At 39.7% G+C, this 15,895-nt stretch overlaps 1 protein-coding gene and 1 long non-coding RNA gene across 3 annotated transcripts in view; one reads left to right on the top strand and one right to left on the bottom strand.

Moving 5' to 3' along the window:
• Positions 1 to 15,895, top strand: part of CYYR1 (cysteine and tyrosine rich 1) — a 109,055-nt gene that overhangs the window by 59,374 nt on the left and 33,786 nt on the right. The window lies entirely within an intron of this gene.
• The window catches only part of LOC102161036, a 67,073-nt gene that overhangs the window by 44,714 nt on the left and 6,464 nt on the right, over positions 1 to 15,895 (bottom strand). For both annotated transcript variants that reach the window (XR_002338170.1, XR_002338171.1), the window contains 4 exons: positions 12,680 to 12,808; positions 10,066 to 10,151; positions 7,355 to 8,685; positions 5,247 to 5,366 (listed from right to left, as the gene is read on the bottom strand). This is a non-coding gene — a long non-coding RNA (uncharacterized LOC102161036). The remainder of the gene's footprint in view (positions 1 to 5,246; positions 5,367 to 7,354; positions 8,686 to 10,065; positions 10,152 to 12,679; positions 12,809 to 15,895) is intronic.

The raw sequence follows: 15,895 nt of genomic DNA, 5'->3' as shown, positions 1-15,895 counted from the left end.
GGAGAACCCCAAGCACATTTTAATCCACATCTTTGAGTATTTTGCATCAAATGCATTTAAAAGATTATATTTGTTATTTATAAGGTTTCTTCAACAACAGAAAATGGGCAAATAGGATATCATTATTATCCTTTTTGACATGAGTAACATTTTATCATCATCTACAATCTTGAAGTCCTAACAGATTATGTATAATTTCAGTATCTTTTTGAAGTCTGACAACACTTGTACTCATTAATTACCCAAGAGTATATAAAAACTAATATTGAAAGATGTTGACATATCCTTAAACACATTATAATGAGTTTTTCAGATAGTTGACAGTTGGTCAGTGTTACACCTTATCCTCAATACACATCAATCCTTGGAACCTAGGGTTACATCCTTGCCCATTAGCTGATCCAAGAGGATGCACTCTGGGAACAGAGCCTAAGATACCACACGAGCTGCAACATCAGATTCATTCACTCTTGAAGGCAATGATAATACAAAATGTCTTCAGAGCCTGCACATTCATGCCTTTTGTAATCTTCAGTGTTTGCAACATATCTGAATTTCCTTGGCATTTTCTTCATACCCCATGTGCAAAAAACACACAGTACTAATGATATAAACAGCTCCTTACTTCACTACGTAGGTATCACAGCTGTTAAGCCAGAAGGTCTGGAACTGATACCATCCTCTATGGCTCTAACAAAGGGATAACTTTATCAGTGCTGATGTACAACATGCATATCATTCATTTTATCTCACTGAGGCAGGTTTTCTAATGTTTCCCACTGCATGATTTGTACACTTATACTTGAACGGTAGCCTAAATTTGGTAATTCTCTTTGCAAATTTTTCTATTTGTGACTCACATGCCCTGGCGACATAAGCAGGGTATATATGATTTACCCCATTTTATGGATTTGAAAACAATGTCCCAGGAATGATGATTCATTTACTCCAAGACCACATGGATAGATTGGGTTCAACCAGATCTTATGCCCAGCTCTGCTGAACTCCACTCCTGTGTGCTCTCCCCTGAATCACCGTGTATCTTACGTTCATTCCAGAGTTGGCTGCTGTGGTAAACCTGAGGTGTCCTCACCAGTATCCAGGTCCTCTCCTTCCAGGGCACTTAGAAGGCTCTATTTCCCAGCCAACCCTCTTGTCGTTAGTGGAAGCATGGAAGAGCTCTGGCCCTTGGACCATGAGTAGCACTGTGGTTTACTTCTGCCTGGGTTTGGTAAAAGCCTCTGTGGGACCTTCCAACTCTCTCTCCTCCCCTTTGGTGGCAAGCATGGAAACCATATGTGGAGACACTGGGGCCATCAGATGCAGAGAACCTGGATTATTTTGTCACTGCCTAGAAGACAGCTGTCCTGCTGAGTCACCCAACTTAGGCAGACTTCAGCTGAGAAAGAAATAAACGTTCTCACTTAAGCCACTGAAATTTAGGGCTTATTTGTCACAACAGTATAAGCTCAGCCTATACTATGGTAACTCATCCAGATTGTTCCTACAGCTCCTAATCCCCCATTTCCTATGACATCTCAATATGGTATAATCTCCACTGAGGATGCTTAAAGAAAGTACAAAAACTAATCTCTGGAGCTATGGAAAAATAAGGCAGGAGGAGGTGATAGGGATTGGTTAAGGTTTAGGTGCCTTTGGGGGTATACACTGAGTGGTCAAGGATAACCTTGACCAATGGCTCAAAGCCATGCAGACATCTACAGGAAAGGCTTTCTAGGCAGAAGGAAATATTCAATCAGATGCAGAGGCCAGTGGAGCTGATAACTGGAGAAGGAGGAGTGTAATGAGAAACGAAGTCACAGAGACAAAAGAGAATGAAGCACTTCACGGAAGGCAGGAGGACTTTGGCTCTTACTCTGAGTGAAATCAGAAGCCACTGGAAAGGGTGGTGCAGTGTAGTGACATGTTTTGATTTATATTTGTAAAGAATTGTTTTTTAAAAGCATATTCATGACACTAAACTGCTATTTACAGGGGATGGTGTCGTTGTATAATCCTGGCTTCGCTCACGCCTTGTCATGATCCTTGAATAATTCTCACCAATCCAGTGCAAACTATATTGATGCCAAAAAGACTTCCATCTAAGGTCCCTAATGATACTCTAGGCATCAGGGCCCTGATTGAAAACACTGCCATGAAGCTATCAAAGAAATCTTTGCAAGAGTCTTTATTCTCCTTAACCTCCACTGTAAATCATCAAAAATAGTTGGATATAATTTCAGAACATATGACACCAGCACTTGGAGTAGCCCAAACAGAGAATGCATTGATCTCACAAACTGATTACTTTATCATTTCCACCTGGGTGCCCAAAAAGCATCTTGAGCTCAGTATCTCCAAAAGACAAAAATCATTCCCCATTGCCATCTACCCACTCCAGACATTATGTTCACTGTTCTCAGTTTAGAAAAACCCCATTACCACAGTAGCTCAAGTCAGAAACTGTAAAGACTGATAACCATTTCTAAAAGTTCTTCCTCCAGCACACCTTCAGTTCTAGCCCTCATTCCCTTTCATGTGAACTGCTAAAGCAGCTCCTAATGGCTCTCTCGGACTCCATGATCTCATTGCAACCCTCTAAGGGGGCACCTTTCTAAAACACAAATCTCGTTTCTTCATCCCCGTAAAGAACGAGCTAAACTCTTTGGACTTAAAGATCCTTGATCATCAAGTTTCCGCCTACATTTTTAGCTACATGTCTTGCCACATCTAGACTGCAGTTTTTGCTGTGGCCGCACAAAACTGCTTGTTGTTTTCCAAACATCATAAGCTATTTCACACGTCTGTGACTTCGCATATGCCCTCTGCTGGAATATTTCTTCACCTTGTCTAACTGCGAAATTGCTCCTGTTTTCAGCCCCTGCCTATATGTCATACCATTTGTGAAGTCTTTGCCTGATCTCCTCTCCAGGGCCCCTCAAATTTATCTCAGTGGTGACTTTATTTTCAGTGGTGACTTTGAGCTTACACCTATCACTCCCACATGACACCTCTGCACACCAAGCCCCTAAGACAGAGACATAATGCATACGTTTCAGGTGCTCAGTCTATGATGATTCATAATCAATACTTCAAAACACCATTCTGCTCTGTTGACTGGCATTGACATAATGAAGAGGATGATATGTCTGTATCTTGGCCCTTATCATATGATGCTCAGTGGATAGAAGGTGGCATTATGTTTTCACATTTCTTTGTAGGGGAAAAAGTAGTAATTTCTTTCAGTGGTTCGTTGGGTAAGTTGAACATAAACAGTATTTTAATATTGAACTTGTCCTTAATCAGGGCTTTTTTTCCCCTCCCATTTTATGACTCCAGATTGATTTATCTTTGTAATTCTTCTTTGGCTTGCAGCCGTTGTTATTAAATGACTACCATTCTTCTTAGGGCTGACCTCACTTTCTTGTTCACCAGATACTTTGGCGACAGAAGGGAAACCCACTGCGAAAAATTGGCCTCCGGTTTCTCAGTTCATAGGGAGATCTGAATTTTATAATGTGTGTAAAAATAGACTTTATTTAAGAGAGTAACTATTCTAAAATTAATGATCAAATAATGGGAAAGGTAAAGATGCCTGATTTAAGAAATTACATTTCAGTTATACAGAATTGTTTAGTATTTGTATTTGGCTCTTTTTTCTTATTACAGGACAGCATATGTTCTGAGTTGAGATGTTGCTGTTTTTGCCTCATCAACTTGAAGCCTCTCTCTAGTCAGCATAAGGCATGTTTGGTTGAATACCACAATAATATGCTGTTATAACTGGTGGGTGAGTCATCGATTTTTATAGGATTGGTACTTAAAGAGCTGAGTCATATGTCTATGTCAAACCCAAGTGTGAATTTTAAAGCCAAAAGTAAAGTGAATCCTTGAGCATACTCAAGTCAAAAAATCACAGCGACCTGTGGGCTGAGGGTTTTCATAGCTCCTATTGGATTTTTTTTTCCAAGATGAATTATTATATTCTTCATATTTCCATGCAGCAATTGGAAAAATCCAAGCTCAGAGCTCACTAATACTGTTATGAAAAGGATGATATTAAAAAAGATTCTAGTTTTTCTATCATCAGCTATAAACTTTTCTCCTCTGCTTATTATGAGCTTCATTTGCTTGTAGAGTTTCCAGTGACTAAGTGCTCAAATGAGAGACCAGGGTCATTTTAGCAAGTGGGAAACCACTGAGATTGGGTAGAGAGCCTACGGAGGTCCATGCACTTTTTAAGCCTGTTTGTCTTCCCTAGAATAGACGGAATCACAGCATGGGCACCTGGGTTGGGTATTCAAGGTGTGAGGCTCAGGGCACAGAAGACACTGATAAAAACACATAAGAGCTGCTTCAGACCAAGAACACCGTCCTTCTGTTGCATCATAACTCAACCTTGAAGCTGGGACCGAAAAATCTTCTAGCATATACCTGCCTCTACAGTTCACCTTCAGTTCTTCTTCTTCTTTTTTTTTTTGTCTTTTTGCCATTTCTTGGGCCGCTCCCATGGCATGTGGAGGTTCCCAGGCTAGGGGTCGAATTGGAGCTGTAGCCACCGGCCTACACCAGAGCCACAGAAGACGGGATCCAAGCTGAGGCTGCAACCTACACCACAGCTCACGGCAATGCGGGATCGTTAACCCACTGAGCAAGGCCAGGGATGGAACCCGCAACCTCATGGTTCCTAGTCGGATTCGTTAACCACTGAGCCATGACGGGAACTCCACCTTCAGTTCTTCTTCAAGCTCATCTTCTCTGTCTCCTTACGTAGCCTTGGTCCAGTATGCTTTGTAAAACAGTACAGTGATGATTGAGAAAATAGTATTTATAGAGTTTGTGCATCAAAACAATGCAGGGAAACATCATTAACATAATAGGGGAGAGAGAGCTCCTTACATGTCAGAAGGTTGATAAGCCATTCATATCTGGAGAATATGCAACATGGTGCTGATTCATTAGATTAGGGGCATGTTAGTGACAGGATGACCTTAGCTTCGAGGCAAGGTGTTGTGGAATGAGAGTAAAGTAAAGGAAATCTGAAGCCTCATCTGGCAGACAGAAGAAATGATTATCTTTGGGAGGTGGGGAGTGTATTGACGGTGAATGAGCATGATGGGGGGGTGTTGCTTACTGAAATAAGAGAGAGTTCTACAAGGTGGAGGTTCCATGGTATAGGAATTCAATTGTAAAATTCATGAAACAGCACGTTTAGTGTTTATGTGCCTTACTTATGTACAACTCACCTCAAGAAAGAGTAAACAAAGGCGAGGATGGAGTAGAAGTGGGCAGAACCTTGATTTTATACTTCTATCAAGAAGAAATAGTTCCTTGATGCAACCCTACCTCCGTTTCTTCTTTCATACCTAGGAAAAGATTAAAAATCTTTTTTGTTTGTTTTTTAAATATTAACCTCATCTTCAGAATGTGCTCTTCGTATGGTGTTATGTAGACAATAGTTTCCTTTCATTTTTTTTTTGGTCTTTTTGCTATTTCTTGGTCTTGGGCTGCTCCCGCGGCATATGGAGGTTCCCAGGATAGGGGTCCAATCGGAGCTGTAGCCACCGGCCTACGCCAGAGCCACAGCAACGCGGGATCTGAGCCGCGTCTGCAACCTACACCACAGCTCACGCAACGCCGGATCCTTAACCCACTGAGCAAGGGCAGGGACCGAACCCGCAACCTCATGGTTCCTAGTCGGATTCGTTAACCACTGCGCCACGACGGGAACTCCTCCTTTCATTTTCTTAAACAGAAGTTCATGGTTAGTTATGCGCCTCTGTGACCTTCCCTTCTACCCCCGCCCCCAACTCAGCCTCAGAACGTTATGGTCATTTTGGCTTAATCTAACTTAGGAAGAATGGTAGTAATAATAGCTCATGATGAAGCACTTAGAATATTGCAGACATCCTGGTTATATAGGTGTTCCTTTCTTTCTCATAACCTAAGTTAGGTACAATAAATACGTGCATTTTTCTTACCAAAAAAAATTGAAGTTTAATGAGGTTGAGCAGCCAAAGTGTGATCACATGGTGAAATGTGGCAGAAATTTATAACTGTCTGTTATCAAATCACAATGTTAAGCTCTCTGGACTGTACTACCTCCCAGCAGTTTTCAAATTCTCATATAGAAACACATCTTTATTTGCATCTCAGGCTTTTTTTTTTTTTTTTTTTGCTTTTTAGGGCTGCACCCACAGCATATGGAGGTTCCCAGGCTAGGGGTCTAATCAGAGCTACAGCTGCCAGCATACACCACAGCCATAGCAATGCAGGATCTGAACTGCGTCTGCGACCTACACCATAGCTCATAGCAACACTGGATCCTTAACCCACTGAGCAAGGCCAGGAATCGAACCCGCAACCTCATGGTTCCTAGTCAGATTCGTTTCTGCTGCGCAACAACGGGAACTCCCAAGTTGTGTTTTAATTCACATAAGTTTTCCAGTTTGGAGGATTTTTTTTTCTTTTAAAAAATATTTTAACTGTCTTTCAGAAATGAAGAAAGTATTGTCTGAATACGTTCCTAAATTCTTTTTATTTTTTCCTTTTTACAGGCCACACCTGCAGTATTTGGAGGTTCCCAGGCTAGGGGTCAAATCGGAGCAGAAGCTTTCAGCCTACACACAGCCATAGTAACACCAGATCCAAGCTGCCTCTGTGACCTATGCTGCAGCTTGTGGCAACACTGGATCTCTAACCCACTGAGTGAGGCCAGGGAGCGAACCCACATACTCATGGAGACTACATCTAGTTCTTAACCCACTGAGCCACAGTGGGAACTTCCCCATTTCTAACTTCTTAAACAGAGTGCACCTTCCACCATGTATTAATCTGTTCTCATCATTGGATTCCATTAAGATGTACTAGGCTCTTCGTCAGAATGCCCCACGTTCATATGGAGGTATTTTTTTTTTTACCTTTTTAATCTGTTTTATTTTGTTATATTCCAAAATTATCATTCTTTAGAAGGAATTCTGATTTTTTTAAAATTTTTAGGTGTACAGCAAATATTTTGCAAAATGACAGTCACAATAAGTTTACTTAACATCCACCACTTCAAATAGTTACAGTTTTTTCCTTGTGATGAGAACTTTAAGGATTTACTCTCTTAGCAACTTTCAAATATACGATATAGGATTTTTAACTCTAGTCATCATGGGTGCATTATATCCCCAGTACTTATCCTATGAATGGAAATTTGTGCCTTTCGACGGCCTTCACCCAATTCCTCCCCCCACCCCACCCCTGCGTCTGGCAACCACAAATCTGACTTCTTTTACTCTGAGTTTGTTTTTTGGATTCCAAACACAAGTGAGATTATATGGTATTCGTCTTTCTCTGTCCAACTTACTATCCTTGGTATAATGCCCTTGGGGTCCATCCACGTTGCAAATGACAGGATTTCCTTCTTTCTCATGACTGAGTATTAGTCAGATGTACTCCCCATCTTCTTTTCCATTCATCTGTCAATGTGTCAGACACTTAAGTAGTTTCCATGTCTTTGCTGACTATATTCACAGTCGCCTTTATGCAATTTCATCGAACTTGCTGTTCAGAAGTCCTTTGGCTAGTATAAATAATGCTGCAGTGAACATGAGGGTGCACATGTCTTTTCAAAATAGTGATTTAATTTCTTTCAGATAAATACCCCCAAACAGAATTGCTGGATCATATGATAGTTCTATTTTTAATTTTTTGATAAATCCCCATACGGTTTTCTGTAGGGGCTGCACCAATTTATAACCCCACCAACAATGCACAGGTGTCCCCCTTTCTCCATGTTTTCAACAGCTTTTGTTAGCTTGTCTTTTTGATGCCAGCCATTCTAATAGGCATGAGGTGACATATCGTTATGGTTTTGATTTGCATTTTCCCTGATGATTAGCGCTGTTGAGCACCTTATCATATACCTGTTGGCAATTTAAATATCCTTGGAAAAATCTCTATTTAGGCCCTTTCGTCATTTTATATTGGGTATCTATCTATCTATCTATCCATCTATCTATCTATATTTGGCTATTGAGTTTTATGAGTTCTTTTGAATATTAATCCATCATCAGTTACATGATTTGCAAATATTTTCTCTGATTCTGTAGGCTTCCTTTTCACTTTGTTGATTTTGTGTGTGTGATACGGCATTCTTATAGCTGTGTCTACCGTTCCTTTGTTGTTCACTTTATTCACAATCGCCCTTATGCCATTTCATTGAACTTGCTCTCCAAAAGTTCTTTGGGCAAAAGAGAATGTTAACAGACAAATAATAGAGCTAGAAATACAGATATTAGGGCCTTTTAGAATAGTTTTGAAAATTAAAATATCAATGTAGGAATGGGGGCCTGAAAGAGTCTCCTATTTAAAAAAAGTACAGATTTTCTTTTCTTTCCTTTTTTTTTTTTTTTTTTTTTTTTTGCCACACATCCTTTTTGCATGGATTTGTCAAATTTAGAATTTTCTAGAGTTTTTATTTTTTCTCCTTTGCACTCTGCACTTTAGTTGTTATGATAACCTGAATGGGTAATAGCCAGACAAGTGTTTTATTGTGACTTTTAAAAAATCTTACTTGATGGGGAACAGGCTGATGATTTCTGTCAGCTCCTCATTAGAAGTCTTAAATCTCTAAGAGGCCATGGCCGTGAATGTTCTTCAGGATTGGTCTCTAGGCAACAGGATTCCAGGCAGATACTGCAGAGGATACAAAAGTGAATAGAAATAATATTAGAGAGTGAGTTTGGAAAAAGGAAGAATTTGTAAAAAAAATGTAGATGTATTTGAGATACATATATCAGAACATTCTAGTGTCTGGGAGAGAGGACCTGAAAGGAAACATAATTCAGATTAATTTCTTAAATTAGAATATGGGATTTTTTACTTACTTATTCAAGGCTTTTTATTATTAATTTTATCCAAATGTTCTGTTTAATGACATTTGAATTTTTATCAATAAAATGTAAAAGCTCATTAATATACTCTTAAAATATAATTTTGATTCAATTTTTTTTCCATGCCCTCAGCATGTGGAAGTTCCTGGGCCAGGGATCAAATCTGTGCCACAGCAGTGACTTGAGCCACTACAGTGACAATGCCAGATCCTTAACCTGCTGTGCCATAAGGGAACTCCAATTTTGGTTCAGTTTTGATCAGATGCCTCAAATTACAATCTTCTTTTTTAAAGAATGAAATAAGTAAGTGGCTAAGGAAAGCAGGACTTAAATATCTGAAAGTATGTCCCACCACTCAAGGACAGACTCTAAATTATCTCACTAATATCCTAAATAAATGAGGTCTCTGAATATTCTCTCCATTATAATAGTATCTTCAAGTGCTTTTAATGGTGATGAAATTACCCTGTTGAAATTAGAATTAATGTCACAGAGACTGATTTTTTGCGAACATCAGTGGAGCTCAAAAATTGAACCTTGCGAAAAAAATCAAAAGTGAGGTTAAGTCTATTATAAGTTCCACCTACTTTTATTTTCCTTGTCCCATCTACCTCCAGAAGCAAGTATAAAACAGACACTTTTGACCGCAGCAGATACACTCAGACCATATCTATAGGGAAGAATATAAGCGCTTGGGCAAAAATAAATGAGTACAATGAATAGGGAATAAAAAGACAAAAATCATCAAAAATATTCATTTATAGGAACAGAGCACCACCTGTTTCACATATGGTATTAAAGATAAGAAGAACTTAAAATGTCTTAGCTTTAACATTAGGGATAGCTCCTGGGTATATTAAAATGTAAAGATAAACAATATGAAATAGAAAATATATTTAGAGTTAAATATGATATCAGTAGACGAGGACACCTGTGCTATGCATACAGGGAGTTAGAGCCCTCTAAAAAGAAAAGACAGACAACTGTAATGTCTTAACCTTGTAGATACAAAGACCAAGAGAAACGGAAAGGACCAAAATAATGTAACTCTTCTCTGTGTGCTGGAGGGTTTACAGCGTGAAATAATTAGTGTACAGGAAGGAAACAGTGACTTTAACTTTCTTTAAAAATGTTTAAATTCAGAAATAACTTGTTCTCTTATTGCTTTACAAATGTAACTTACTTTTGTCGAACTTGCTATGCATTTTTCATCTGCTCCCTGAATATCCTCCAAAGGAAGCCACAATCAGATCTCCAGTTTTTTCATCTCTTTTTGCAAGACGGAAAAAGAAAAAAAAAAAAAAAAAGGTTGTCAAATTTATACACAGTGAATGAATTTGGCGCATACTGCATTTTGAATTGGGGAGGAAAGTATCCTTGATCTCTTGCCTTGGTTTTATTTCTGAACTTTTCTGTCTTTAGTCCTTTGCATTCCTATATAGACAATTCTAAATTTCCAAGACATCTTGTTCGATTTCATTATATCCTGGATGCATAAATCAGTGCTTTATTTTTTAAATTTAGCTGGATTTTTTTAGGATGCAAAGAATATTTTGCTATTAGCGAGCTTATGGTCTTAGGTTGTCAAATTTCGTAATTGGTTTTATTTTTCTCCTTGGATGTTATGCATATTCCTTTCTACCCTAAGGCACTGAGGTACTAGGGCAAGCAGGCCAAGATCCTTTGCTGTATGCTTTTCCCACATTCATTAAAATATACTTAGCCACTGACACTTTTAATAATACTTATCAGCTCTCTCTCAGGGTGTGCACTTCATCTTCAGTACATTTTCTGGATCATCATTAATTCTTACAACACTTCAGAGGGATACATAAGTGGGCCTTACTGGTCAGATTTCCATTCAGCCTAACTGTGGGGATCCTTCCATTGAGATAACAAAATAAAATTGGGACTTATTATCTCCATTGTACAGATGAAGAAAATGAGAATAAAAGAGTAAGTAGTGAAAGCAGGGGAAAGAAAGAGAGGAACAGAGTGGAAATGCTTTTTCAATCCCAGGTCTCAATCTCAATTTTTTTTTTTTTTTGTATTTTATCTTGTTACAGACCTCTATCTTGACGGGGGAAAACAAATGGAACCAGATGGGATGCTTTAGAAAATTCTGTATAAAACTTTCCCTAAGAATGCATAAAAAAGTGATAAAATTAAAAAACAAATAATCATGTCATGATTTGTGCATCCTAACTTTAGCATCTATTCAGAATGGGCACCTATTGCCACCTTATGGGATTTGGTTCTGGGGAGAAATTCAATTACTAGGATTTCCTAGGAGGAATCCATCATTTTCTGTGGATGTCTACATAGTACATTGAACAAGCATGATCCTACTATCTTTTTACAGGGAGCTCTCCCCTCCGTTGGCTAAAATTTTGACAAATCTGTGACTCCTCTGCTCATACTTAGTCCTTAAATCTCCTAAGTCTCAAAACACTCTCACTTGAAAATATTAAATATCTAACAGGAGATGTCAGGAGACATTTCAGACTTCGTGGCAGGATTCTCCCCATCTTCTAGCTGAGAACAGTAGTTGATGGGTCAGCTGTCTTCAGGGAGGGGATATGTAGCCAATTGCTCTCTTTTCCCACTCATTTACTACCCAGCAGTTCTGCTCTCCTCGGCACCCCACCAGCGTGAGAGCTGCGAAGAGGAAGAGAGAAAAGGAGGGCAAAGGAAAGTTCTGGCTCAGCTCCTGATGCTTAACTGGATCCCTGGCCTCTCCTGGGCCCCTCTGACAGCAGCCCCTAGGAGTCAGAGCTTCCTGACTGGCTTGATGGACTTCCTGTGTCTGTTTCTGGTGACAGGTGTCCCTTCCCCTGTTACCACCTTCTGGCCTCCCATCACTCACTCTGTACACAGACTCAGCCATCTCCCCTGCTACAGCCTCACTGCCCCGAGGTGGTTCTCTTGGGACCTAGAACAGCTCCCAGCTGACCTTACCCCATAAGGCCCACATCTGATAGATAGTCACATTGATTGCTGCCCCCCCACTTCATATGTTAAGCTCTAACCCCCCAGGTGATGGCATTTGGAGGGGGGAACCCTTTGGGAGGTAAGTAGGCTTTGATGAGGTCATGAGGGTGGAGACCCCATGGTAGGATTCGGGCCCTTCTGAGAAGAAGAAGAGACACTAAAGCTTTCTCTCTTTGCCATGTGAAGGTGTAGTGAGAAGGCAGTTATCTGCAAGACAGGAAGAGGGCACCTTGCTCTTGAGCTTCCCAGCCTCCAGAATTGTGAGAAAATAAATGTCAGTTGTCTAAGTCACCCAGTCCACGTTACTTCTTAGAGCACTCCCAGCTAAGACACTGCCCTATACTTGGCTGGGATGTAAATTCCCTAGACCCAGACCTTTTACCCCCTTTAAACTGCCATAGACTCCCTGCTTTGGCCATAAAATATTCCATTTGGTTCATTTTTCCTCCCTTTCCAATTTGCCTTCAAATTGCTCAAGACCATAATCCTTCTCCTTTAGCCAGTCTGATCCATTCATTGATATTTTCACATTCCATGTGCATTTAGTCCCAGCAGCGCTGCACTCATATTATAACCTCCTGCCTGTCTGCCCAACCTCATTTCCAGTTTCACTCATGAATGCCCTTAGATCCAGGTATACTGGGCTTTCAAAGTATCTCAAATGCCCTGTGTTGTGGCTGCTGTAACAGATGACCAAAAACTACAGCTTAAAACAGCAGAAATTTGTTCTTATAGTTCTGGGAGCCGGAAGTCCACAAGCAGGGCTGTGTTCCCTCTGGAGACTCCAGGGGAGAATTATTTCTCACCTTATCCAATGTCCAGTGTTTGTTGACAGCCTTGGCTTGTGCTCAAGCTTCTGTCTCCATGGTCACATTGCTTTCTCCTCTTCTGTCTGTCAAATCTCCCCAGGGCGTCCCTTAGAAGGACACTTCTCCCTAGAGTTAGAATCCACCCAGATAATTCAGGATGATCTCCTGATCTCAAGATGCTTAATTACATCTGCAAAGACCCTTTCCAAATAAAGTGATGTTCACAGGTTCTGGGAACTGGGATGTGGATATATCTTTTGGAGGACCACCATTCAACCCAAGATACTTGCCAATGCCTTTTCTCCCCTCCCAAATGGGGTATTGCTGTCTCCACTCTTGTCTCAGGCAATCTCTGTGTCATTCTCCTGACATCCTCCTGAAACACAGCTGCATTCTTGCCACTGACTTTACAGTCTTCCCTTTTCCCTGTTTTTCAAAGTCCTTCGTGACCTTTTTGCTGTTTAGTTCTCCAAACCCACCTGCACCATTAAACACCTTCCTACCATCAAAGCTGGATCTTACTTTACTGATCACTTCTTTCTTAAAATATGCCCTAATCTCTCCCAGTTTCCCACAGGTTATTTCCACTTCCTGAAACCTTTTTTTTTTTTTTTCCTTCCTTGACTGATTCACCTTTCAAATCTCATTTTAATTACCCCTTCCTTAATATTCCTAAATATCTTCTTGTCTTTCTTCCATGGTAGAGGTTAAAGCAGGTGCTTTCTGGATCACTGTTGTACCCATGGATCGTAAGCAAACACCTGAACAAGTACTTCATCCATAACTGATGAATATATGAAGAGCGATGTTCCTCACTCTTTTTTAAGAACTTAATCAAATGTAAGTGATGGAAATTTTGTAAAGAAAGCTGATGCCAAATTCAGCTGCTTGGAATTTAAAACTCAGTGAAAACATATGATACAAAATGAAATGGGAACTCAACTTGAGATCCAATTTAGACATTTTAATTCAGTGAAGGGCATAACATCAATATTTACATGTGGGTCTCCTGAAAGAGAGACCCTATGTGTTGCTCATTCTTCAGTGTAGAATAGAACGTGTGTTTCTTAGTCATTTGAAACAATACATTTAGGGCCTTTCATCCTAAATAATTGATTGATTGGCTGAAGAGCAGTTAGTTTCACATTATCACAGTGGTGTTTTCAGACACAGTAGGTATGACACTTGCTCAGCTTAGTCATATGGATGTAAGCCTCACTTCACTGAGCCCATGGTATTTTACTAACTTGAATTTAGGGTTCCCACTGTGGTGCAGTGGGATTGGAGGCATCTTGAGAGCGCTGGAATGGAGGTTAGATCCCCAGCCTGGCACGTGGGTTAAGGATCCGGCATTGCCAAAGCTTTGGCTTGGGTAAAAACCGTGGCTTTGATCTGATTTGTGGCCCAGGAACTAAAATAAATAAATAAATACCTTGAATTTAAAATAGATAAAAGACCAAATTATATTTCTTGGCCCCATGTGATGTTAGAACTTCCCTTAGGGAATATTTTAAGAAGCAAATTAGTAGCAGAAGGGCAAAATAAGGGTCAAGATCTATGGAACAGAGCCAACAGGTTCTGTGACCATTTTTCACCGTGGGCATCCTTCTCATAGCCCTCTTGCTAGCTGATTTGCTTTTTAAAAATGACCTTGTCTTTCTTATAGAATCAAATCCAAATTCTAGTTGAAAGGTCTATTTTATGTTCTGTGAGTCGAGTGATAACAAGATTGATGAGATAATCTTTGAAATCATGAACTGGTGAATTGATTGGCACAAACTGTTTACATAAAAGGAGTTACTGCTGTTGTTCCCTGGAATTTTTGTGATTTGGATTTCCTTATGAGGGTACATTGCTGGGAAAGAATTCATTTGCAAATTAAATCTGAGCAGATGTGAGAATATTTTAAGGACCAGTCAAAATTATTAAGACTGTTGGCTTTCATTTCAAGTAAAGAAGAAAAAGTTAAAAACCTTGATGCCAGTGAAACTTAGTGGAACTAAACTGAATACTCTTTAGTAATCTTCCTACATCACTGAAAGCAAGTAATTAATAGGTTAGTGTCCAATAAATGCTTTTCATTACTGGCAGATATTTGCAAGTTTGTCATTCCATTGGACTTTAGCGGTCCAAAAACAGTTAGGAGAAATTTGAAGGAGAGCTTAAATGACACAAAGAAAATAAAGTATACATTTCCATTAAGATTCACTCACATCTGGTAGGAAATTGATCTTTTTTGCTGAATGTGGGTTAGGTTGGCAGTAGAACAGGGCACTGGATAAATAATAGGTCTGAACCAGTTGGCAATTTCTAGGTTGCTGGACTAAATTTTCTCTCCATGTAGGAAACTCTGATCTGCCTGTTTTCAAAGAGTCAACCATATCTTTTAATGGCTATCTAGGAGCAGAAAAGATGACAATCCATTGTTGTTTCCATATTTCTAAAAAATGTTGTTACTGTTTTACTAGTTTTGCACATTACCAATCAGAAATTTTGGGGGAAATATTTTTCTATGTTGAATATTCATTGTGTATACCCACGATTTCTTCCCATATTTTAAACGCATTTAGTCGACTGACAAAATGAAATAGAATGAAGACTGAAAAGAAAATAACAGTAATATTCCTAATGACATTTATTCCATGTGATTTCTGTAAATGGTAATGTTTTGACTTAAAGCACTGTTTCTTTTTTGTTGACAAATTGCTACAAAAATCATTTCCTTTGCCAGTTCTACATATCTGAGTGTACTTGGTGTTTCTCCTGAGCTCCATTCTTCACCTCCTGAATCAATTGTAACTGAGACAGAAAGCTTTTAAGCTGCTTTGAATCTCTTTGTTACCCTAGCTCATTTATTCCTAACTCTGACTCTATATTAGCACCACCAGAGTAACTTTAAAAATGTAATAATATCTTGGAGTTCCCATGGTGGCATGGCAGAAAGGAATCCAACTAGTATCCATGAGGATGCAGGTTTGATCTCTGGCCTTGCTCACTGGTTTGGGGATCCAGCATTGCTGTGGCTGTGGTGTAGGTCACAGACCTGGCTCGGATCCCGTGTTGCTGTGGTTGTGACATAGGCCAGCAGCTGTAGCTCTGATTCGACCCCTAGCCTGGGAACTTCCATATGATGCACGTGCAGCCCCCAAAAGGGGGGGGGTTACAAAAATTAAAAAATAATAATATCTGCATTTCACTCTCAGAGATTCTAAT

The sequence above is a fragment of the Sus scrofa genome, chromosome 13 (assembly GCF_000003025.6).
Source record: "Sus scrofa isolate TJ Tabasco breed Duroc chromosome 13, Sscrofa11.1, whole genome shotgun sequence".
Taxonomy (NCBI): domain Eukaryota; kingdom Metazoa; phylum Chordata; class Mammalia; order Artiodactyla; family Suidae; genus Sus; species Sus scrofa.
This window is presented reverse-complemented; position numbering and strand designations above follow the sequence as displayed.